Genomic DNA, 25,058 nt, shown 5'->3' with positions numbered 1-25,058 from the left:
CCATTGGGCTACACTAGCATGCGACAGGGACAAATGGAGATGTTACTGGCGCCTGCTCAAGCAAATCGACGACTAACGGGAAGTTAAGTGATTAAGTGATTAAGTCAAAAATGGCGTGATGTGATCAATGCCTTCTTGTCTCTGTCAATTCTGTGACGTCGTACTTGGTCTTCTCTGCTTCAACCATCAGGTCCTCAATGGATGCTTCTGATGCCAGCAGCATATGTGCATTAAACGTGTAGATAGTCATTGTAGTCCTTCTTTGTTTTGGCAACGTAGTTCATCCCTGAGATTTTCGCAACCTCTCCTTGTTCGTTCTTCTCAATGCTGCCATACTGGGGGCTCTTCCAGTAACAGGATTTTTTATTTTTACTGTTTTTGGCATATAGAATACGTCATGCTCCATGCTTGCCAGGCTCTGCTGTGCAGGTGGCATGTTGTAATGATCTGTGTTGGTTCACTCTTCGCTGGTTGGCACCGTTGCCACCCTCTTGCCACAATGAGGCAGTGAACCATCAAGGTCGGTGGAACTTCCTTCTATACAGTTGCTGCCCCCCACTTTACTCCTCCTTTGTCTACAGTAGCAGGCTCACACCCTTGTCTACAGGGGAAAGTCTAATACTTTTCCATAATCCCCACACATGAATTTCTTTGGGTTGCAGTTTGGCCTCTAGCTTTCATTTTTACTATCCTTGTGTCCTCTATCCCTCTGCCTGCTCCCTCTGCACACAAAACAAAAAAGTTCAAAATACATCGTCATACTCCAGGCCATTTTTCATACTTGCTCAAAGGCTCTGTCGTTCTCCAATAACTAAATTATCAGAGCTGGGTCACCACCTCACCTGTCTTTTCACACACTCATCCTAGCTGAAAAGCTCCTCAGTTTTGATAGTCAGCAGGTTGAACTGCAGGGCATAGATTGGAGTAGAGGCTGCAGGAGTGGCTTATCTGGTCTGTATTCATCTATTCACCAATGAATCTGTCCTCCTCCTGAGTGCAGAAATCCCACCTCACAGGGTCACCCCAGTGTAGGACTGGTGTGGTGCTTGAAGATGGCCAGTCTTCAGGTCCTCTTGGAGTTCAAAGTTGTCTGCTAAGGTCCACTATTTGGAGTGTTAAACTGGACTGAGATCTCCCCAGAGGAACCACATTAAGACAAGTTGCAATGCAACAAGCAAAGGGTCTTTATTAACTAGCTCAAACTAGGACCTCTGTCTGACTTTACCGACACAGTGGCAGCTTTTTTGGACCTAGTGTTCTCTTGCTGCAGGTGTGCAGGCCACAATCACAGTAGAGGAAGTTCCAACTTTTTTTGCTACCAGCTTCATTGTGCTCTACACAAGGGAAACAAGACTTAGAAATAAAAAAAGCTAAACCTGGAAATCCCAATGTGACTTGGTACTCCATAAGTACAGCATTTCCGAAATTGAAGAGTTTCCAAATACAAGTGATCTATACTGTTGGTGTATATGTGGTGTCTCCTTGCTGGGAAGGCACAGGGTAAGAAAAAAAATAAGTAAATCTATTCAATTTTCTGACTTTACTGAGTTTGGGTTTTGGAGTGTGGGAAGTTGAAGAATAGCAACAACTAGTCTAGAAACTTTCCTTCCTCCCAAGCAGTGCTTTCCCACAGAGAGCCACTTTTATTTGCTCCTTCCTCACAAAGATTGTCCCTTTACTGCGACACCACCCATCTTGCTCTGAAATGTAGTCACTTGATTATCCCATTATTCCTTTTCATGTGCTTGACTTGCCTGTCAAAACTGCAGTGGGAATGAGAAATACACTGCGTATATTCAACTTCTCATCTTTTCTCTCACCCGTACGGGGGGTCTCCTGGGCCAAGTCTCGACTCATATGCTCTGTCTTAGACATAACAGACACTTTACTTACTCCCCTCGGTGAACTTCTGATTGTACAAAGCAGGCTGAAGAAATGGTTTTATCCATTATTTTAAAATTTAATGTCTCTTGCAGTCTACTGTCTGGGGCAATTCCTCAATGACTCTCCTGACATTTTAAATTCCACCTTGAAAATCCCTGATTTAAAATACTCACTCCACCCCAAATTTTATATAAGGTTATCCTCTCTACACACTATCATTAAAGTTCTGCTTTTTCTTTCCTAAGGCATTCTAAGTCACTTCTGTAACCAAATCCCTTAAGAGAAAACCACTAAATCTTGCTGCTTACACAGCAACCCCAAATCCTACCATGGTGCTTGTCAAAGAGTGAGAAATATTTTTAGTGTAAGCTCCTGCAAGGTTCACAGACTTACTCGATTGTGCTTTCTAGCTAATAGGAAAGAAAAGAAAACTGTTGAAGCCCCAGGAGAACCTTCTGGCAGAAAGTAGATAACACAAAATAAAATCACTGTTTTATTTTATTAAGGACCTTTGTGAAGGTTCATTTGAAACAATTTAGTCTGTCTAACATAATTAAGCCACTAAGCAGCATCAGATAGTAGCCAGTTACAGTCCTGGATTAATAATGTTTAATTCATTTATAATCACTCTAATGCGTGTCTAGGAAGCATACACAGAATTTTATAAAAGGCAATATGATGGGTAAGGAGAGTTGAATGATGAATTATAAAATAGATTAAATTGTAGTCAGTTGAACTCTTATTTGAAATATATGGCTGCCAGATGGCAACCAGAGTTTTTTTTTCTTAATAAAATTGAATAAGTTCAATAAAGCTATCCAGATATGAAATCTAGAGCTGGAATATGAGGATTATTTCTTTTTAGTATTCACCCGAAATGAGTGCTTTGAGACAGAAACACTAAGGAATATTTAGGTTGAGTCACCGTAAAAGCAGCATTACTGTGTCCAGTGATTTCCACTCTGGTCATTTCAAAGCCTATCAGCTTTTAATAATTGATAGTACTGTGTTGAATTGAGTCAAGCTTGTTTGGTTGGAGTAGGAGACAGAGAACTCTAAAAGTCAGACTAAGATGAAAAGTCTTTGCTACAATACATACATATATATATACATATATCTCTCTATATATATCTGAGGTATTAAATTTTGAAATTAAACTGTTAAAAGAGTTAAGAAATATTTGAATGAATATATTATATAGATATTATTTCAGAACATTTCTATATCAACATTAAAAATTTAAATATATTTTTCATTTTAAACCTTAATAGAAGAGATCTTGAGCAGAGTAGAATATTCATACTTCTGGAATGCTAAAATAATCAAATTAGTTAATTGCAAATTAAAGTTGACTGTACTCAGGGTTTAATCTAACAATAATTAAACATTTGGAAATTTGTAATTTCTTAAATTTGAGAAATTTCTGATATTTCACTGATATGCCCAGAAAAATTGAAGATTTTGGTATTGTTGTTTTTGGGTCACACCCAGCAGTGCTTAGGGCTTACTTCTGACTTAGCTCAGGAATCACTCTTGGTGGGGCTAGGAAGACTAAACATATAAAATTCTACTTGTCTAGAGTCTGTATTATAGTTTTAGCTCAAATTGTTAAAATCTATTTTTATAACTGTTATAACATAGCACCAATTATTATAACATATCAGACTCCACACCAGGCAGGGGGGTGGGTGAGAGCCCTCCCCACACCAAGGGACCTAGCTCCAGCAGCCGACTGCCACTACCCAACCATCACCATGCTCCAGGCTGCTTTCCGGACTGTAATTATAAGACACTTCCTACCCATTTTCCAGAGTTACTGCACTATACCTGTTGGGGTCCAGACAGTAGGCAACAAATCATAGAGAAAAATATATAAATATATGCCTCTCGGAGAGCCCGGCAAGCTATCAAGAGTATCCCGCCCTCACGAGTAGAGCCTGGCAAGCTCCCCGTGGCATATTTGAAATGCCAAATACAGTAATGACAACAAGTCTCATTCCCTTGACCCTGAAAGAGCTTTCAATTATTGGGAAAAGATGAGTAAGAAGATGCCTCTAAAATCTCAGGGCTGGGAGGAATAGAGATGTTACTTGCTCCCACTCGAGTAATTCAACAATTCTGAATTAGCATTAATCTATCTCCAAATGTGGACTAAGTATTGTTGGCTCAAAAAGTCCCATGTGCAATGGCCTACATAAATAGCATTAAATTCTATCATCATCATTATCAGCATAATTATCACCATCACCCTCACCCATAAGCATGAACACCATCAACATCACCACGAACACCACAAGATCCTGCTGTGCACAAAACAAGACTGGTAACATAGCATGGGTGTTATATATTTTTCAAATTAAGTAGATTTGTATTTGTCTAACTTATGTACATATATGCTCTTTTGTCCCTGAAACCTTGATGTTTAAAATATGACAATACAGGGGCTTAATATATTAGAGAAAATTAAAAGATAACAAGACATAAAACAAAACACTTCCTTGCTTTAATAAATAGAATACCTGGAATATAGTACTATGTCTAGTTATCTGAACAGTGGAAAAAATTATTTATGTTTGGGAATAAATGATCTTAGGATTTTGATATATTTGAATAAAGGTACAAAAGAATATCTGCATTAAAAATGCAGCTTTTAGTTCACAAATTTTAATAAGATGACTACATGTAGGGTGCCTATTTTTGCTAGAAATATGAAAATGAAATAACAGGGAAAATCTTTGCCCTTATTTGCTCTGAAACTGAGAACAGGCAGTGTCTTCTAAGGAGTATCATAATTAATGAAGAAGAGAATGCAAAACCAACAATGCCAACATAAATAATGGAACTGAAATTTACTCTGAGACTGCATGAACTTTGAGAAGCATATAAGGACATAATTTATATTTGCACAGTTCAACCATGTTTGTAACATCATATTGTTCAAGGAGTCATTTATACAGATCATTGAGAGAAATCTCTGGAAACTGACAGAGAGATCTTGCTTCTCCAAAGAAATTGTATTACTTTGTTCATAGACACTATACATTTTCTATCCATTTTGGCACTGGCTGCTACAAATATCAGCAGAACATTTTTAAGTAACAGAGCAATCCAATGAGGAACTGATATATGTTTTTGTTACTATCTTTACTTCAATGTCATAGAATCTATTTTCAGAAACACGTAGGACATTAAATGGACATAAAAATCAATAACAGTCACAGTCATGGTTCCATTTGTAAATCCAATTGAAGTTTTTCCAAAGCTCTGGTAATATAACAGTCCTCTCAGTGGATAATAGTACCTTAGCCTGCCACTGTAGAGCAGTTTCATCAGTGTGACATTGGCAGAAACCCCAAGACAGGGTTGAAGTTGAAACTCTTTTATTGTTTGCTTTTGGAGGAAGTCCATCGGTGCTCAGGGGTTCCTTTTGGCTCTGCACTCAGGGATCAACCCTGGCTGGCTTGTAGGACCAGATGGGTGCTCGTATTGAACCCTGGTCGGTAGTATGCAAAGCATAAGCCCTATTGGCCACAGTATCTCGCAGGCCCTGGAAGTTGAAACTATTAAAGATATCTAGAGGAACTCTTTCAACTGAAGCAAATAGAAGCACAGAAAAACAGAAACAGAAAACTAACCAGGTCTTGTCCCAATCATCCCCAAACTCTGCAGTTACCATTTGGTACCACAAACTAAGACACCTCTTTTATGCAGTGGAAAAAAACAATCTTAGTTATAGCTCCATTTGTATGAATGAACTTAGAGATTGACAATATGAAGAAGTAACAAAAACTGTTCTGAGATAGATGTTATTTATTTAACTAACAAATAACATCACAAATAGCTACTATGGCTGGAAGAAGTGTTTTACTTGAATGAAAATATACTGAAAGTATTTTCAAATGTGTTGAGCTTCCCCTAGGACTTTGTAATCTACTTTAACATCAGCATAGGGAGACTTAAGTAGAAATATTCAATACTTCGTACACTCATTAAACACTGTGTTTGAATTTTAAAAAATAAACATTTTCATTCATAATTCACCCAACTCTTCTTTCTGTTTTAAGAAACCATCACACAAGAATACCGGCAACACATGCATTGGAAAGTCCTCATTATCACTTATTATCAAAGAAATGCAAATGCAAATGCTTAATGAGACACCACCTTATAAATGTGAGAATGACTTTCTCAAAAATAAAGCAGAAGCAGCAAGCATTGACTGAGCGAAGAAGAAATATAAATCCTCATACACAGCTGGTAGCTATATTTAATTGGTTCAGTATCTATAGAAAATAATGTGGAGATTTCTCAAAATATTCAAGTGGATCTAGTATATGATTCATTACTAGTAGCCAGAACAAGTCTTCTTCTAACTATATACCTAAAGAATGCAAAATTATCAATCCATAAAAGATATGTGAACGCCCACAATTATACACTGTTTGCAATAGCCATGATATTGAATAGAGGTTGGAGAGATAGTACAGTGAGTAGGGCCTTGCACATGGGCAGCCCAGTTTTGATCCCTGGCACCCAATAAGTTCCCCAAGCCCTTCCAGGAGTGATCCCTGAACACAGATCCAAGTATAAGCCCTGAACACAGCTGGATATGTTCCCAGAACTTAAATGGATAAATAAATGAATAAAATTTCCTCGATAAATCAGAGAATTCACGGTGTTCATGGTTTTCCATTACTCTGTCATTACTGGACGAATTTCTCTATTTCCTAAGATTTGGTATTTTCATTGCACATAAGAAAATATGTTCATTAAATGACTAGAAAATTTATTGAAACTGAGAGTCAAGCAACTGGCGACGTACTGTGATGATTGCCACGTCACTCTTTTGCTGTCAATTGGGATAGAAATCAGAGGGTGGAAGAACTATTCTGTATTGTCTAGCAATTACCAGCATTTTTAAGCATTAGTCTTGGCCAGATCTGAGCTGTGTTTGCTACCAGCAAACATAAGATTTAGAATGAGGACAATTTTCAGCTTTTGAAAAGTATCAAATGATAAATAGAGCAATCAGATCTTTGCCTGAATTGCTTGCTGCAGTGAAACATGGATTAAATGTGTTATAAAATATCAGTTAATATGTCACAAAACTAGATATATTCATTTGCTTTCTTTTATTTCAGCTTAGTTGTCTCATGAGGAAAGAAGAGATAAAATGCTGTCCTAATTATTTATGAGTTTATAAGACATCCCCTCCTCCACTTAGACTGCTGTTAAGCTGTCTAGCTCTATACACTCTGTGCCACAGCAATTTAATATTTCATTAAAAAGGCATTAATGATGACTCCAGTGAATTTCTCCAATTCAGGCTTCACAAAGATAGCAGTCCACGAAATTGTTTATTTCTGAGTGATGTGCATGAAAACAGAGGCAAACAAAAGAAAGTTAGAGCTACTCATGTTTTCTGCATTTTAAAATATTATTGGGCTGGAGCGATAGCACAGCGGGTAGGGCATTTGCCTTGCACGTGGCCCACACAGCCAACCCGAGTTCCATTCCTCCGCCCCTCTTGGAGAGCCTGGCAAGCTACTGAGAGTATCACGCCCGCAAGGCAAAGCCTGGCAAGCTACCTGTGACATATTCGATATGCCAAACACAGTAACAAGTCTCACAATGTTACTGGGCCCGCTTGAGCAAATTGATGAACAAAGGGAGGACAGTGACAGTGACAGTGAAAATATTGTTAGAGAGTTGGGTACCAAATGGTACCTTTTAATTTAGTTGTATGACTAAACAGTGTCTCATTTATTCTCAGTAAAAGAGTTGCTTCGAAGGTGGGACAGATTTATGCTCATTTTCTTGTTTCAAGAGATTGGACCATTGCTATAATGTTGTCTCCTGGGAAGTATTTCTGAAACCATCATTTCTCTGTTTCTTCTTTTATTTTAAAGATAAAATCAACTTCTTACTTCTTTAAAACCTACTTCTAGAAAAATTGGTATTGCCTTCGAAACACTTTGCATTTATGTAATTAAAGCAATACTTGTCAAATGTGTACATTGTTCTCAAGTTATTTATGTTCTCTCTTTTAAATGAGACCAAAATTTCTTGTTATGAAGGACAAATTTTTCCTTTTGTCTGATGACAAAAGAATAGTTAAGCATTTAGTAAATAAGGGGTGGAGGATTCGAACCTGGGTCAGCCTGGTCAGTCGTGTGCAAGGCAAATGCCCTACCCGCTGTGCTATTGCTCCAGCCCAATAAATAAATATATAATATAAATTTAAAAAGTACTCTGATGGGGCTGGAGTGATAGCACAGCGGATAGGACACTTGCCTTGCACGTGGCCGACCTGGGTTCGATTCCCAGCATTCCATATGGTCTCCTGAGCAACGCCAGGAGTAATTTCTGAGTGCAGAGTCAGGAGTAACCCCTGTACATGACCGTGTGTGACCCAAAAAAGAAAAAAAAAAGTGTTCTGACATTCTGTGGACGCCCCCCAAGCTAGGAACCACCTAAAAGCAAAGAAATAGGAGCAGTCACCAAGTACCCCCAAACAAATAAACATAAATATATTAATTTAATGCTTCAATGATGAGGATAAAATTATTGGTTTGCATAAGAAATTAAATATGTTTCTAGGGGTAGAGTGACAAGTAGTTGGGGAGCTTGCCTTGCATGCTGCTGACCTGGGTTTGCTTCCTGGTACCCCATATAGTACCCTAAGCCCTCTCAGGAGTGATCCCTGAGCACAGAGCCAGGAGTAAGACCTGAGCATAGATAGTTGTGGCCCAACACTCCTGTGGAAAAAAAATCAAATGTTTATAAAAGAAGATCATGTCCAGATAATATAGTCAATAAATTAATACAGTGAATATAAGTTTAATTCAATTCTTATATTTGGATAGTGGAGGGAGTACAGTAAGTGTGAAGATTTATTTATTTATTTAAAAAATTTATTTTAGTTGTTTGTTTCTGGGACACATCTGGAGGTACCTATCTGCTAGATAGTACTTAGCTGCTATATTATCACCCTGGCCCCACACAAGTACATTTTTGATGAAGTGAAAATAAGAAATGAATGTTGAAAGCATATCATATGTGTCACTTTAAACTTTAAATTCTAAGTATTTTTTTTTTTACTAATCACATAAAACAGCTTCACCAAAATGTATGGTTTACCAACAACAAAAAATAGTAACTTCTCAGTATTCTCATGCAAGAAGGTGACTACTTTCATTTTTTTTAAAGTTCTCTCTCTTGGAAGAGTTTGAACAGTAAAATGATATGATGGAAACGGTGTTGTGGGTCTTTTGGGAAGATTAAGCTATCAATAGTAAGTAAGATAAAGAGAAGAGAAGAGTTTGAAACCTAGGGACCAATTATAATTCCGTCAAAGTAGCTCAGCTGCAAAGTGATAAGGGTCTGAACAGAAATGGAAAGCTGGAAAAGTCATTGAATTGGAAAAATCACTGATTGGATATGGGACATTAGAGAAAGGTAATTGGTTGAGCTGACTGAAGACTCAGTTTAGAGCAACAGCTTCAGAGAAAGCAAGGAATAGGAAGAGTAGAATAGTTGTCTGACTGTAGAAAATATATGTTCACACAAAAAGATGGCAATATAAAAATAGATATCATTGAAATGTGTGAATTAAACCTGTTGTGTTAAGAAAGTAACGGGTACTATTTATAACATGGTTAGGAAGAGAAAAGTATTTCACAAGGTAAGTGGTTAGACAAAGAACATTGAGTAACACATGATGATCCTGAAGTTAGAGTGGATGGAGTAAGGGGAGAGTTTTTTCGTGTGTGTGTGTGTGTGTGTGTGTGTGTGTGTGTGTGTGTGTGACAACTTCCAGGGCTTGCAGAATGCTACTGCCAGAGCTGTGCTCAAGGGTTGCTCTTGGGTCTGCCAATCTGCCATCCCTGGAATCTTGGCCTCCTGGTGAGTTTAATTGTCCTCATTCATCATAACTTATTCTTAACCTTCTTTTACTTAGTCAGTAAACAACAAAACCCAAGTCTAAGAAAACTTACCTGCACAAGTATTACCTCAGTCTGATGACTTATCTTTGTCCTTTAGCTATCTGTCTTGCTAAATAAATGCATAGAAAAAAATTCTACTTAAGAAATTATTAAAGGCATACTTTACTATGATAATTATTTTACTCTAAATCAGGATGACAAGTAGATTGGATAATGCATGTTTTGTTTGCATACTTAACACAAATTAGTCACCATATTGCTCATACTAAAATCTGGTATGATATAAAATAAATTATTTTTTTCTTACTTTGTTATATTGTTGTATAACTACTGACAAACAAACTCACTGGTATTTCCTTATATTTTGGGGGGATTCATTTGACTTTTCCAACTTTCACAACTATTGCCAACTTTAATATGTCACCGTTAGCCTGATTTACTATTTGCTTAACTTACTCACCTCTACCATCAATTTGTGTTCCCAATATTTTGATCATTTTGCTTCCTAGATTTCCTCTATCTCATTTATCCATGGGCATCCTTTGAATCTTCAAATTCTTTAAGTTTATCTTTATAAAGGTTTACTTGTGAAAAGAACTAAGTTACTTCACAAACTCTTATTTGTGTTCAGTCTTTGACAATTATTTTATTTGGGCTTAATGTTTTTTGTGAATGTTTTATACTCTGTGTTCCTTGAGGGATGTTATATTTTTTACATTTTATCTTTCACAATTTTCTGTACATGCCAGCAGTTCAGTGAAGAGTGAATTTAATTGAGTCTTTGTTCAGAATTCCTTCCGTTTCCATGGTAAGGGTGTTGTTACTTGCTTTTTTCCATGTACCTCAAACATTCAGATGCTTGTAGTCATTTCTAACAAAAACAATAGCTAGGGTTTGGAGGATTTGCTATCTGCTGAATGCTGTCTTTTAGTACTCAATGCAAATTAATTTATCTAATCCTTATAAGAAAATGGATTTAGTATTATTACAATAATCCCCATTTGTTACATGAAGGAAGAGGACTTGAGTAATTCATAAAGAATGTTGATTTTAGCCTGGGATTTAATTTTTAAATTCAGATGGCGAGACCACAGGGTTTGGTGGCAAACACTGCTCTATACTTGTGGTGGTGGTGGCACTCAAGACAGGTAGTTTTTGCAATCAAATCAATTGTTGATATTATACCCTTTAATCCTTTATATACTTATATCTATGTATTTGATTTACAAATTATGACAATTTATTGACGTTTTAGTTTCATTTGCAGGGTTACTTCTCTAAGATAGTATTGAATGATATTTTATTTTTGAGTTGGTAAAAACGCAATAATATTGTAAGTATGAATTTTTTTGTAGTAAATTTTAGACACAATATTTGACTTTTACCACTCATCAAGTATCTAGTGGATATTTGATAATCCATGGCATAAGATGGCAACTTCCCTTAAATCACCAATTGAAGAACAGATTGTAATCATCATATGCCTTTGCCAGTATTAGATTTAAAAAAAAAAATATGTGACTTTTTCTGGAGGTCTTTGGCTGCCAGAACCCTGGTCGGGGCAGGGAGGGAAACTCAACCCGCTCCCCTCCAAGGGGCCCGGGCGAGGACAGACAGGCGCGGGGGCAGAAGACTCTGCGCTGTTCTCTTCCGGGAGCTGGGTTTTATAGTCTCTGGGTCTCAGTGTGGTGGTGGCTGGTTCTGGAGGTCTTCGGCTGCCAGAGCCCTGGTCGGGGGGGAGGGAAACTCAACCCGCTCCCCTCCAAGGGGCCCCGGTGAGGACAGCCAGGCGCGGGGGCTGAGACAACTCTCCACACTCATAAAGGTACTGGCAGAGGAACAAAGGCATGAGGGTTCCGGGGCTGAGATCTCCAAGCCTACTCGGATCGGGACTGAGCATCCTCCACCCAGATCCTTCAAATTCCAGTAGGCAGGGTTCACACTCACCAACTGGTTCCCTGGTGCTGTGTGATCCCATCAACGGCCAAGACCCAGAGACTAAATAACCCAGCTCCTGGAAGCACGTGGCCGCATTTGTGGCCGCGTGTCATCTTATTATCTCATTCTTACTTTGGACAGAATGGCAGGCTACCAAATGTAACCTGCCCACACGGCAGAGTCTGGCAAACTCCCCGTGGTGTACCCAATATGCCAAATACCAGTAACAATGATGGGTCTCATTCTCCTAACCCTGGAAGAGCCTTTAATATGGTACTTTTTAAAAAATCTCAGGGCTAGGGCGAAGGAGATGTTACTGGGGCTTGCTCGAGGCAATCGACGTCATGTGACTTTTTAAGAAATTTATTTATAACATCTGTATATGTACCTAACCTTGTCTGATCTTAGAAGCTAAGTTATTGATTTTATCTGGTAAGTGAAAGGAGAGGAGGAAGTGCTCAATTCCAAGTTGTGCTGAGTCCAAGTCATGAGGTGATAAAAGAATTTAATCAAGAGAAAGAGGGCGAAGCAAGGTTACTGAAAGAGTCTACACTGATTAGACTGACACAGTGGAGGGCCCCGGAGACAGAGACTAGCTTGGCATAGTCTTAGGAGTATTATTGTGTGTATCTCTGGGTTGCTTAGGCAGGAAGTTTGTGCTTTCTACAGATTAGTTCATTCTGAGAGGTGGGTGAGTACAAGACGGGCAGCCAGTTCTCGGAATTGAGCATCAGAGTTGAGCTACAGTGGAGCCTCCGGGGCAGAATGAACTTCATAAGTGGTGACAGCACAGCTGACGGTGATGACAGGGTAGGTCTCAGCCAATCAGGTCTTTGAAATGGACACTGGAGCTAAGCATCTTTAAAAGTGTCTTTTGCTGGACCACTTTAATGCTAAATACTATCACCTAAAAAAATAAATGATGAACATAGAAACAAATCTTCTCAACAAAGTGTTGCCAATTATAATTTAGAAATACACTGAAACAGTAGTAGACCATGGTCAAATAAGATGTATTCCAGAGGCACAAGGATGACTTATTATTCATAAATAACTAATATATACTATATTAACAATTAAGGATAAAACAATATTTTCACCTCTCAATACAGAAAAAAACACTTTATAACATTCAATAACGTTAATGGTATATGTGTTCAACAACAAGTATAAGGGAAATAGGATTCAACTTAAGCAGGTCTCATACCTAACATTAATCTTTAGTAGTGAAAAGCAGAAAGCATTTTCACTAATTTAGGATGATTTCCCAGCACTACTTTATTTTCCATGAATATAAGATTCACCTCTTTTTATATTTTGTAAATAATATTTTAGTATAAATGAAGAACGAAAGATTCAGTTCTTCTACCAAAAAGTAATAACCTAAAGATGATTATAGTAATATTTCTTACATTGCTCACAAAGCAAGGTGAAATGATAATAGATTATTGACATCTTGCATTGCATCTTGAAAGGGAATAAAAACAGACGTATTTATTGTTAATGTGTGAAGTTGAAGGAAAATAAAACCCCTGACATCTGGCAGAAAGTCATAATTTTTTATCTTTAGAATAAAATGTGTACACACACCCACAGTCTAAAACTATAAACTATTTCAGAGTTAGAGACAAAACTATAGAGAGCTTTACTAGATCTATTAATGTTGATATTTATTTCATAATTTATTTTTAGCAATCTAGTAAGCTAATTGGAGTAGCTTCATATTAAGCTTTTTAAAAAAAATCTTAAATTGTTACTAATAAAAAAGCAACCAACCAACCAAATAATTAAATAAACAAAATAATCAGATCAACTATACAATGTGAGGTTGCACATGCTTTTGGGTACCTATAATACATAGTGTATAACTGCTAGCTATGGTTTTTAGTTTTTTAAGTACTGACCAAGTACTAGGAAGCACAACTAATATGATAATTTCAAAAATTAAGCTGTATAAAACAATGCCCCATTACTGTCTAGAAAATCACTTGACAGAATTTAATGAGTCATTCAATAGTGTAACAAAAATTTATCGCTATTGTCTGTGAAAAAAACGAAGTTAACACTGACATTAAATGTGCCATTTGATTTCCTTATTATGAATTTCATGTTCTGTTCAAATTCTTTAACCACTGCCATATGGTTGTTGCTATCTGTTATGCTCAATAAGTTAAAAACTTTATTATATTTTGATTTACTGCTTTGAATACCCAAAACCTTTGCGCCTTTTGCAGCATCATTGATCAGATATCAATTGTTTTTCACTCTCAGACCACAGAACATATTAAAACTGATCCTTGATTTATCTGGAACATACTAAAGTGCCTGACCCCAAATTTTCTGTTAAAGGCCTTTTAGCTTCAGTTTTAAGAGCAATTTTGTTTCTCGCAGTATTGTGATACTCTTGATGAGGAATCCTGCATTCTATTTATTTGGCTAGGAACCAGAAGAAAAAAGAGGAATTTCAGAAAATGTGTAGACTCTTTACTACTACTACTACCAATTTCAACAAAAATGACTTGTACACATCCTATTTGTAAATTGTTATACAGGTAGTAGCAAACTAAGGTGACTTAAAAATAACATAACAGTAAAATAGGTGAGAATGCTTATGTCTCAACCCAGAATTTGTTAATGAGATTTTAATGTCTCTGTATTATGGGATAAAGATTGTCCAAAGAATGACAAAAGGAAACTGACATTTCAGATAGATTAGGAATTTTTCCCTAGCTTTTTGTTTGTTTGTTTGTCTTTTTTTCTGAGCATTTAAATTTGCTTTGAGATACTTACTCAATTCTCTCATATATAATTAAAAATATAATGAATTATTATAAGCTATGAATATCTAAAATAATGTATGAATATCATAAAAGCTAATATCATGAGGTATGGAAATAAAGTTAATTATATAATTAAATATTACACATTTTTCAAAAATATGGATTTAGTGAATCTGAGTAATTGTTTTTTTCTAGGCATCTACTTTAATTAAGCAGTGATAATTTAGTCTACAGTGAATTAAGTAGTGATAATTTTGCTTAGTGAAATAAGCAAAAATACAAACATTTGTATAAAATATACGTTTCTATATTTGTTTTCCATACTATATAAGGTCAAGAGTGTTGAGAAGCATTTGTTTAGTCTATGTAGATCTGATTTTGAAAAAAGGTTTTGCATTATTTTACTACCAAATTAAAAAATATTACTTAATTTATATCTGTTGAGTACTAAATTATGATTGTGCATAAAAAATTTATGGTACACTTTATTTAATAAGACTAAAAATTTAGCAGTGTAATATATTAAAATCACAAGCAAAACAAAAAGAATAAAATAAACAGTGATTGTTTTATGATACTGATTTATTCTAAATTTTAAAATACCTTGATTTTTTCTACCCTTTTTAATGAACTGATTGACAAATAAAAAATATACTATCGTAAAATTTTAATTGATTTTTTAATTTCAAATCAATAAACCAGAAATTTCCACCTAGTATTTTAAAGTTAATAAATTTGCTTCCCTTTAGATAATTTTATTCCTGTAAATTTCAGTTGCCTTTAGTGTACTTCTCCAACTTTAACATGGGCTTGAATAACCTGGAGATACTGAAAAAAAAAAAAGGATTGTCTTGTCAGTAGATGGAGTAGTGGCCGGAATTTCACATTCTTAAACTTGCAATGGTTCCAGCACTGTTAAACTATTGTGTGTGTGTGTGTGTGTGTGTGCATGTGTGTGTGTGTATACATTATGGTCACAGAGTAGTAAGATAATAAATTAGAGAATATTATAATATTAGATCTTATTAGATGTTCCTATAGTATTCTTCCTGATTGTAAAGTAAGTAAAGTAAAGGCCCTCCCGTTGATCATCGATTTGCTCGAGCGGGCCCAGTAACGTCTCCATTGGAGACTTTGTTTTTACTGTGTCTGGCATATCGAATACACTCGGTAGCTTGCCGGGCTCTCCGAGAGGGGCGGAGGAATCGAACTCGGGTCGGCCATGTTGGCTGCACGCAAGGCAAATGCCCTACCGCTGTGCTTTACTTCCTGATTGTATTCTTTTTTTTTCTTTATTTTGTTTTGTTTTGGGGGCTATACTCTACTGTGTTGAGGTTTTACTCCTGGATCTATGCTCGTGGATAACTCTGGCTGGCTGGGAAACCTGGGGGGACAGGATTCAAACCCTGGCTGCGTTCAAAGCAAGCGCTGTACCCGCTGTACTAACTCTCCATCTCAGAATGTGCTTCTTAGAGTTATTTATTTTTGGTGAATCCACGGTCCTCCCGTTGTTCATCGATTTGCTCGAGCGGGCCCAGTAATGTCTCCATCATGAGACTTGTTGTTACTGTTTTTGGCATATTGAATACGTCACGGCTAGCTTGCCAGGCTCCGCCGTTTGGGCAAAATATTCTCAGTAGCTTGCTGGGCTCTCCGAGAGGGGCGGAGGAATCGAACCCGGTTCGGCCGGGCTGGCTGCATGCAAGGCAAACGCCCTACCGCTGTGCTATCGCTCCAGCGATATTTATTTTTGGTGTTACCAATTTTCTCATCTTCTCTTAATACATTGCAAGCGTCTTGGAGGAATGTTTTCTTCTATTAGCTTCTCTCTTCTTACAATAGCAAAATGCATGGCACTTGATAACAAAAACTTATTTTCCTAGTGTCAGTGAAATTTATGTTGAAGAGAAGTTCATGGTTCAAAAAGTAATTGGTATTAATAGATCGAAAGACTGCATTCTGAAGATTGGGTGTAAAATTGTTTCTGGCAAAATGGACTATTTTCTACACATGGGCTTGGTTTCACATGGTTAGAATTACTATTTGAAAATTATATTGTTTTGTGATTGTAGTTAGAAACATAAGCTTAAGTTTTCTACTTAGTAAATTTACTTTAACCTTATTTCACAAAGTTTGAAAAGAGTAATTGAAAAAGAAAGTTAAATGAGCAATTGGTTTCTGCATTCCTCTAGGTCCAAAATCACCTAGTAGAGTGTTTAGAAGATGTAATAATGTGTTATACACATCAAAGTTGCTAAGACAGCAAGCAATTTTTCATGTTTTCAACACACCACAGAAGAGAGAGAGTGGAAGAGAGACAAAAAGAAAGCATTATGGTTCCAGAAAAATAGCCTGGTGGGTAGTGCTTTTGCCTTGCAGGAGGATTCTATTTCCAGCAACACATATGGTCCTCCAAACCTTTCCCCCACCCAAAGTGATCCCTGAAAGCAAAGCCAGGAGTAAGCTCCAAACACCACTGAGAGCATCACCCCCCCACACACAAAGAAAGTAATAGTTGTATAGGGTTCTAAGATGTTGGATGAATGGATTCACTTGACTAAACAATTATTTCCCTAAACAGTTGCATTTCAAACTATCCACTCTATGGTTTGAATATGTAAAATGTTTGTCATATATATATATGTGTGTGTGTGTGTGTATACATATATATATATATATATCAACATAGCTAAAAAAAAAAGCAACAATGTTTTGTAGAAATAGCTGTCTCAATATAGCTAACAGACCTTGTTAGACACTAGGAACCACATAGACACTGGGAAATGTGCTATATGTAGTCTTCCCTGCATATAAACAGTTTTTTAGTTCTGATTCTATTGCACAATTTGTAAAACAGGAAAACATTCAGTTCACTTAGAGTGACATTCTCATAAAATGCTATTTGGATTATTTATGATCTTTTTGTGTCAGGGGAAGGCCAACAGCTTTATACATGGACATTTTTATTTTACCTTTCATCTCTTTACAAACCTTGCTATCACATTTGTCTTTAATTTTTAAGATCTATATAGTGCAGGCTGTTATTTTTTCTTTAGCTACATGCCAGATATTGTTTAGATTTTTAACATGCTATAATAGAGTCAGAAAAAATACAAGTTCTTGTGCAAATTAACCGCAGAGATGGAGAATCATGATATCTTTCAGAGAGTGAATGGAAACATAAGAATTGGGTGCCAGAATCAGTTTGGTATGTTTCATAGCCCATCCATATCATCTATTTTTAAAGAATTCAGTTAAGAATATAAATTAAAGATTTTATTAAAATTGTACTATCCAGGACTGGAGAGATAGTACAGAAAGTAGGATGCTTTCCTTGCATGCAGCCAATCCAAGTTTAATCCTGGGTATTACATATGGTCCCAGGACCCCTGCCAGGAGTGATAAAATTTCTTTATTCTTATAATTTATTCATAAAATGTAGGTATTTAAAAATGTAGGACAGGAATAAATTTATTGAAATTAAACACCGATAACCATAAGAACAAGAAGGTCTGTAATTTTTTGAAGAAAATTGGAAGTGATACCCAAGTTTTGGTGTCTGTTGAGTGTTGCTTAACATTGTTAAAATATCTGTTACAACTCCAAAAGTCCACATAATTTATCATATACCTTCTCTCTCAAGCCTTAGCTAACGTGTGAAAACCTAATAAACTTGATTAGAGCAGTTTTAGACTCACAAAAACTTAAATGGAATAGAAAGTATTCAGAGTTTTGTGTATACTTTATTATTCTTACACCCCTATTATTAATATGTTATACTAGAAATAATTTATTATAAGTTATAATAAATTTGTTATAATTGGCAAATAGACTCATTATTAATGTAAAATTTTTTTACAAAAATATTTTTTGTTATCTGCTGGTGATGTGGCTTATATAGAAGAGTACATAACTTTTATATGTGATGCCCTCCCTCTTTTCAAAACCCAGTGACCACAAATATCTCTGGATATGGGCCTTGAGTATATTGCTCACTTGACATATATTTTCTAAAGTTTTATGTAGATTTACTAATTCCCTATAAGCATCCCTCACAGATGATAGTGTGGATTTGGTTGCAATTTCATTACAGGAAAGAAAATATGATGATAAAATGAATTAAACACTTTTACCCATAGCAAAGCTTTTTTAATAATTGGAGTCCAACTTCTGAAAAATTGCCTTGTCAACTAAAGTTAGGCAGTATTTTAAATCTTTTTATATTATTTCAACAATGAGCTGTCTAAAAATTTTGGAAAATCAGTTCTTATTGCCTTGTGTAAGAAATAAAAATTTGGATTAAATATGAAAATTCACCTTTTTAGCATGTTAACATTAACTCTTTATTATAATATATTACTATAAAATTCATACGAATTTTACTCAAAAACAACATATATAGCACTAACCTTAGCCTGTTAAATCTAGATCACTAATGTATTTTTAGAAGATTCTTTTAGGCAACAGTAAATTAATGGAAACTAGAATAGAGAACATTTTTCTGATTTGTGTCCTGTTGTGTCTTTTTGGTTTAATTTTATTTCATTTTTGATGGTGTTCATGATGCACTCCAAGCTCTGTGCTGTGACTTCACTCCCCAGTGCTTAGGAGACCAAACCTAGGACTTACACAGTAATTCTCTGCACTCAAACCATTCAGTGTTCTGTCCAGTTCTTGTAATGTCTTCTTGTGAAATTCTTCCGATAATGCCAGTTTCTATATTTTGCATGAAGAGAAGAGCAAAAAAGTAAGTTTAATTATTTTAATCTTTTAAACCAGGCTTCTGATTTGAAACATCTCTGATTTTTGTGTTCTCATTGTCTCTAGGGCAGCACCTGGCCCTGTTTATGGCATGAGTTCACAGTACAGAAATTGAGTATGTGACTCTGGTCTGCTTCAGACAAATGCACACGTGCATATTTAACATTTATTGATTTTGTTGCTTGAGGATCATTTTTGAACCAAAGAATCTGAAGCATGAAGGCAAACATATAAAATCGTAATGTTATTACCTTTAGTAAAATCATAAAGGTCACAAACATTAATGTGGAATTTATCTGAACAAAATATAAAGGAAGAGAATATGAAAGTTCAGTAAGTAGTTCTTAAAATATGTGTCATGGAGATTCTTAAATACATTAGAGTAATTGATGGATTATTATGTAAAAAAACTTACATTTTTATGTAGTGACATTTTAAATTTAATATTGATTTTTCATAGTTATATTAAGAAATATGATGCATATATATTAATATAGTAACATAATTTAAAAATTATCCAGGAGAACTAAAAAGCACCCCTAAGTTTGGGTAGTTTGTTTATATATTTGTTCCATCAGTTTTGATGATTTGTGTGTCTCAGGTATGTGAACAGAATGTCAGATTTAGGGGATTGTATTTCATTTATTAAAGATAGAGAAATCCCAGCTAGTCAGAAGTTTTTACTATTACTTTTATTGCTTTTAGATGGACATGGAGTATGAAAGGTTCAATATCCTTAGTTAATCTTTGGGAATTAAATCTATCTGAGTTAAACCAATTGGAAAGGATTTTTTTTTTTAATCTCAAGCTATGAGCCTTTGTTCTGCAATAACTGCAGCCATTTAAAGTAAATTGTCCATTAAAGTACCACTCCAGCTTTTGACAAATTACATCAAACTGTTTTCTTCCTCCAGGGAAACACAAACCTGAGAAGGGTGGTTTTATTTTTTTTCTGCTTGACATATAGGTTGCCAGAGCCAGCGGGCTTAAAATGCTTTTAGGTGCTCTATAAGACAATCCGAAAAGGTTATATATGGTCCAGTAGAGCCCAAGTGAAGACATTGAATACTAGCAGCTTATCTTGGGCAATGACAAATAATTGGCTATGCTATTATGTCATTTATCATTTTGAAAACAGTTCCCACTTTTAATCATGTAATATAAGAACAATGCAACAGAACTGACAAAAGCTATCAATCCTATTTTTGTTTAAAAAAGCCACTGAACCATATGGAAATCATTCAAATGATTGGCAAGAAAATTTAAAAGTATTGCTGTTGTTAGCAACTATTATTTTTACTTCACAGTTTGACCAAAGTACAAATTACAAATTTTTAGTTGTCACTCAGTAAAGCATATCAATTTGGATGAAAATATTCTTTCAAAACCTAAGCTGTAGTCAAATAGCCAAAGATGATTATACTACTGTGGTTTATATGTCAATGTAATGAAATACCTAACTGCTTTTTAAAACTTAGATAATTTCAGCTATATGAAAACAATATCTGTATTATTTTTATCAGTATTAAAATAGTTATAACATTCTACATTTAAAGTATATAGGCAAAGAAACTGCATTTTCTTTTTTTCCCTATTTTTTTTTTGTCTTTCTTTAAGTCACACCTGGCAATGCTCAGGGGTTAGGGACCATATAGGATGCTGGAGTTTAAACAGGGCAGCCTCACAAGCAAAGCAAATGCCCTACCCACTGAACTATCACTAGAGCCCAAGAAACTAAATTTTCTAAGGAAAGATTATTCACTCTAGCTTTTATTATTGCATGTTGTACTCTCATGATTTATTAGTTAATTGACTGTGAACTAAAAATTCTGTTTATAAACTTAAAAAGATGGCTATTATAGAAAACTTACTAAAATATCTCTACTGCTTTGATTTTAGGAATAATTTTTTTCAGCTCAACATTTTGTAGGAAGTATACAATTCATTATCTCCTACTGAATCAATGTAAGTTCTAAGTAGTATCAATTTCCTTGACTTTCATAGCTTTGAAATTTTTGAAGATAATGTATATGTTATTTGTAGACTATACTTGAAATGGGGATTAACTGATATTTTTGATTGATTTGACTCTCATTATGCACATATCACAGAAGACAGGCTACGTACCTATATGTAAATATATCATTTTGATTATTTCACTTTTATAATGAATAAGAATTCTGTTACAGATATACTTTGAGACTATATAAACTTTCTGCTTTTTATTTAATTCAGTCATTTAGTTAGGTTAATCATTATATTTATTTTGATGTGCAGATTGTCTTGAATTTGACCAATGGTAGAATCCTTCAACTGCTACTGTGTGATTTTGATATAGCCATCTTTCACTGTTGGCTTTATTTATTTCGGTACAATTAGATGCTCAAGCCTAATATTTCACTTTCCTTGTCCCAACCAGCTATTTCTCCAAGGATTTTTAATTGCAGTTAATGAAGTATGAGGTATAGAAACATATCTAACAGGAATTTAATAGAGCAATTCCATTTGCAATTTCATTCAAAGGAATCAAATACCTAGGAATAAATTTAACAAAGGAGGTAAAAGATATTTATAACAAAAGATACATGGAACTGCAAAATGATATATAAGTAAATGTTAAAAATACAAAGACATTTTGTATACATGGATGGGGGAATTATATAGTCAAATTATCATGACTGCCAATGGAAAATTCAATGACATTTTTAAGGGAAACTAAACACAAAACTTATTAGAATTATAAAAGACCTTGAGTATCTGGCAATTCAGAGAAAGAAAAATAAAAATTGAGTGGTCATGATATCTGACTTCAAACTAGACTACAAAAAATAATAAAATTATGGTACTAGGAAAAATATTCATATGAATCAATGAAGTAGAATTGAAATTTCAAAAAATTAACCCACGCTTTAATATTTTATTTTTGACAAAAGATATAAGACCTTACCATGAAGAATAGTCTCTTCAGTGAATAAAGTTGGGAAAACCTTATAGACACATGCAAAAGAATGAAGCTGGAATACTTTCTAATCCCAGGTACAAGAAATAAATTTTAAATGAGTTAATGAACTTAAAGTAAGAAGTGAAACCATAAAATACACAAAACAGCATGGTGATAATATCTCTTGCTGCGAATGGCAAAAATACAGTTTTTCATGACATTCCTTGGAATTAACATTAGAGATGATTTGAGAGAGTTTAACGCAACAGCAAAGGAAATGTAAATAAAGTTATACATTTAGTGCTGCATAACACTAAAAAACATTTGTACAGCAATGGAAACCATAAATAGTGAAGACATAAAAGGGACTAAGGGGATTTACTAGTGCAAATGGGGTTAGTATATAGTATATGCAAAGAGTACATGAAAGTTAACAGTAACAAAACAAGCCAATCAAAATCTGGATTGCATATTTGAATAGAGAATGTGCAGAAGAAAATGTACAGATAGGCAACAGGCATGTGAAAAATACTAATCAAAATCGATGAGTACGATCTGTATAAATTATGAATTTAGACTATAATCTAATATTACCTCATATCCAAGGGAAGGGCTTATATACAAAACAATAACAAATTTTAGAGATGATGTCACATAATGATACCACTATTATTGCACAGCCATAATATAGTATGTGCATTTGATTGTCTGTTTTATTCACCCACAGGGATGAAATACAATGGAATTCAAACATTTATTTCTTCAAAATATTTCCCTTATCTGCCTATTTCACTCGTTTCCCTTTCTTATACCAACCCCCACACACATATTTCATGTTAATTATTCTCCTATGTTTTCTGGCTTTCATAACATAAAATTTGTTTTTCTAAAGAAAGTAGACAGGTTTAAAAAATGCAAATAAAAAAATCGAAACATAAGATAAAAAAATATTCTGTACCACTTCTCTAAAGTGATCTTTCAGATCAAGTCACAGTCTTGGTCTCATTCAGGACAAGAGATTTAACTCCTGCGCTTCTCTCTCTCTATATCTTAGCATTCTTTTCTACAAAAGGACTACTTCCTCAGCACGCTTTCTCTAAATATTTAAGTACTTGTTATTTGGAACTCACTGAAATTCTTCTTCTCAGAGAGATATATTTTATAGAAAATCTTTCATTGCTCATTTATAAGTGGCTGAGTCTGTCTTAGAAGGGATGGTTCATAGTATACTACAGTTGAGAACTCAGGAATCAAAAGAGAGTTTGTATACTGAGAGAACCTAGAGACAAGAGGAAGTTAGGAGACAGATGGAAAATTTGGAGGTGGATATCTCATACTGGGTTTGGTTTTATTGCCTAAACTACTATTACTTTAATAATGATCAGAAGTACACAGTAGAATCAAGTGAAGTTATATGTACAATTTAAGATTTCAGTCCTCTCTAAGGGCCAGACAAGAAGAATTAAGCCGACCCAGGAACCTCTCTATCACACTTCTGAAATATCTGGAAAACTCTGAGACATGATGTACTTACAGAGTACTCAGAAAGACCAATGAATACTTCCTTATATACTTCCCCAGGTATCATCTGAGGGAAAGCATTAGTGGTAAGTGACGTACTGAGAAAATCGCTTCTTTTTTAGTATATAACCTATTTTAAAATTCCTGAAAGTGATTTTTTTTTGTATTTGTTTGAGGAGGCTTCATAAACTCTAATCCACGTATGTTTCCCAGTGGAGAAGGATCAATGAGCCAAATAACGTGTGGTGTGTGTGTGTGTGTGTGTGTGTGTGTGTGTGTGTGTGTGTGTAGCACAAATACCTGCTGTAAATTACTGATAACACTTAGGCACTTATGCAAGAATTTATACACATTTCAGAGGTGAAAGATACATCAATAATACTGAAAGGAAGAAAAAAATATTAAAACACTTGCTCTTTTCTTTGCTCTTTGTATTCACTTAGGTAAGTTTCCAGAGACAGCAACAAATAGTGAACCCACCAGAAAGTCTGATTTAATTCACTAACTTGTTCCCTGGACAATATCTTTCAAAATTCTTGCAGGTGCTTCTTGAGTTTGACCAAGGCTGAGTGGTTGAACATCAAAATTTACACTGAGATAGTCTCTTTCTGTGTACATTTTTAATCAAACTCCACCTTTTAGTATTTAATAATGGAGTTGTCGTGTATGAGTAATATTTATTTGGAATAGTTAATTTCTGTATCAGCAAAACTGTTTTTAATTTTCAAAAGTTTCCAAACATTGTTTTGGATATGGAAATCATTTGTACAAAATAAATTATTTTATACTAGTTAACTAGATTATAAAAGTTATTAGTTTGAGGTCTTTCTCTCTCTGATACTCTCTCTCTCTCTCTCACTCTCTCTTCTTCATCACTTTCCTTTAACAGAGTTTGGAAGTAAGTCAAGTGGCCTCTGTGAACTTCTTTTCCCTATACTTATTATACTTATTTAACACCATTAAAATCTTCAACTTGAGAAGTATGGAAAAATCAGTTCAGTTAGCCTTCTCCCAAAGACATATTGCAACACTGGATTTTATAAAGTTTTCTCTTCCTCTATGCTAGGTTTGATGACCAACAGGATAACTAAAATTTTAACAATTTCATATACTTGACAGAATTGTCTGGTGTCTTTTTAAAGTGCCAATCAAGCTAAGTAAATTTCCATTAGCTCCACTCCCACTCAGTGGAAGAGAAAACTGACCAGTATAAGATTAGTGGGATTCAGAAGAACATTCAGATGAGCACTAAGAAGTTTCTTGAAATATGCCACAATATTCTCAGCA

Source organism: Sorex fumeus, unplaced genomic scaffold (assembly GCF_029834395.1).
Source record: "Sorex fumeus unplaced genomic scaffold, SorFum_2.1 ptg000014l, whole genome shotgun sequence".
Taxonomy (NCBI): Eukaryota; Metazoa; Chordata; class Mammalia; order Eulipotyphla; family Soricidae; genus Sorex; species Sorex fumeus.
This window is presented reverse-complemented; position numbering follows the sequence as displayed.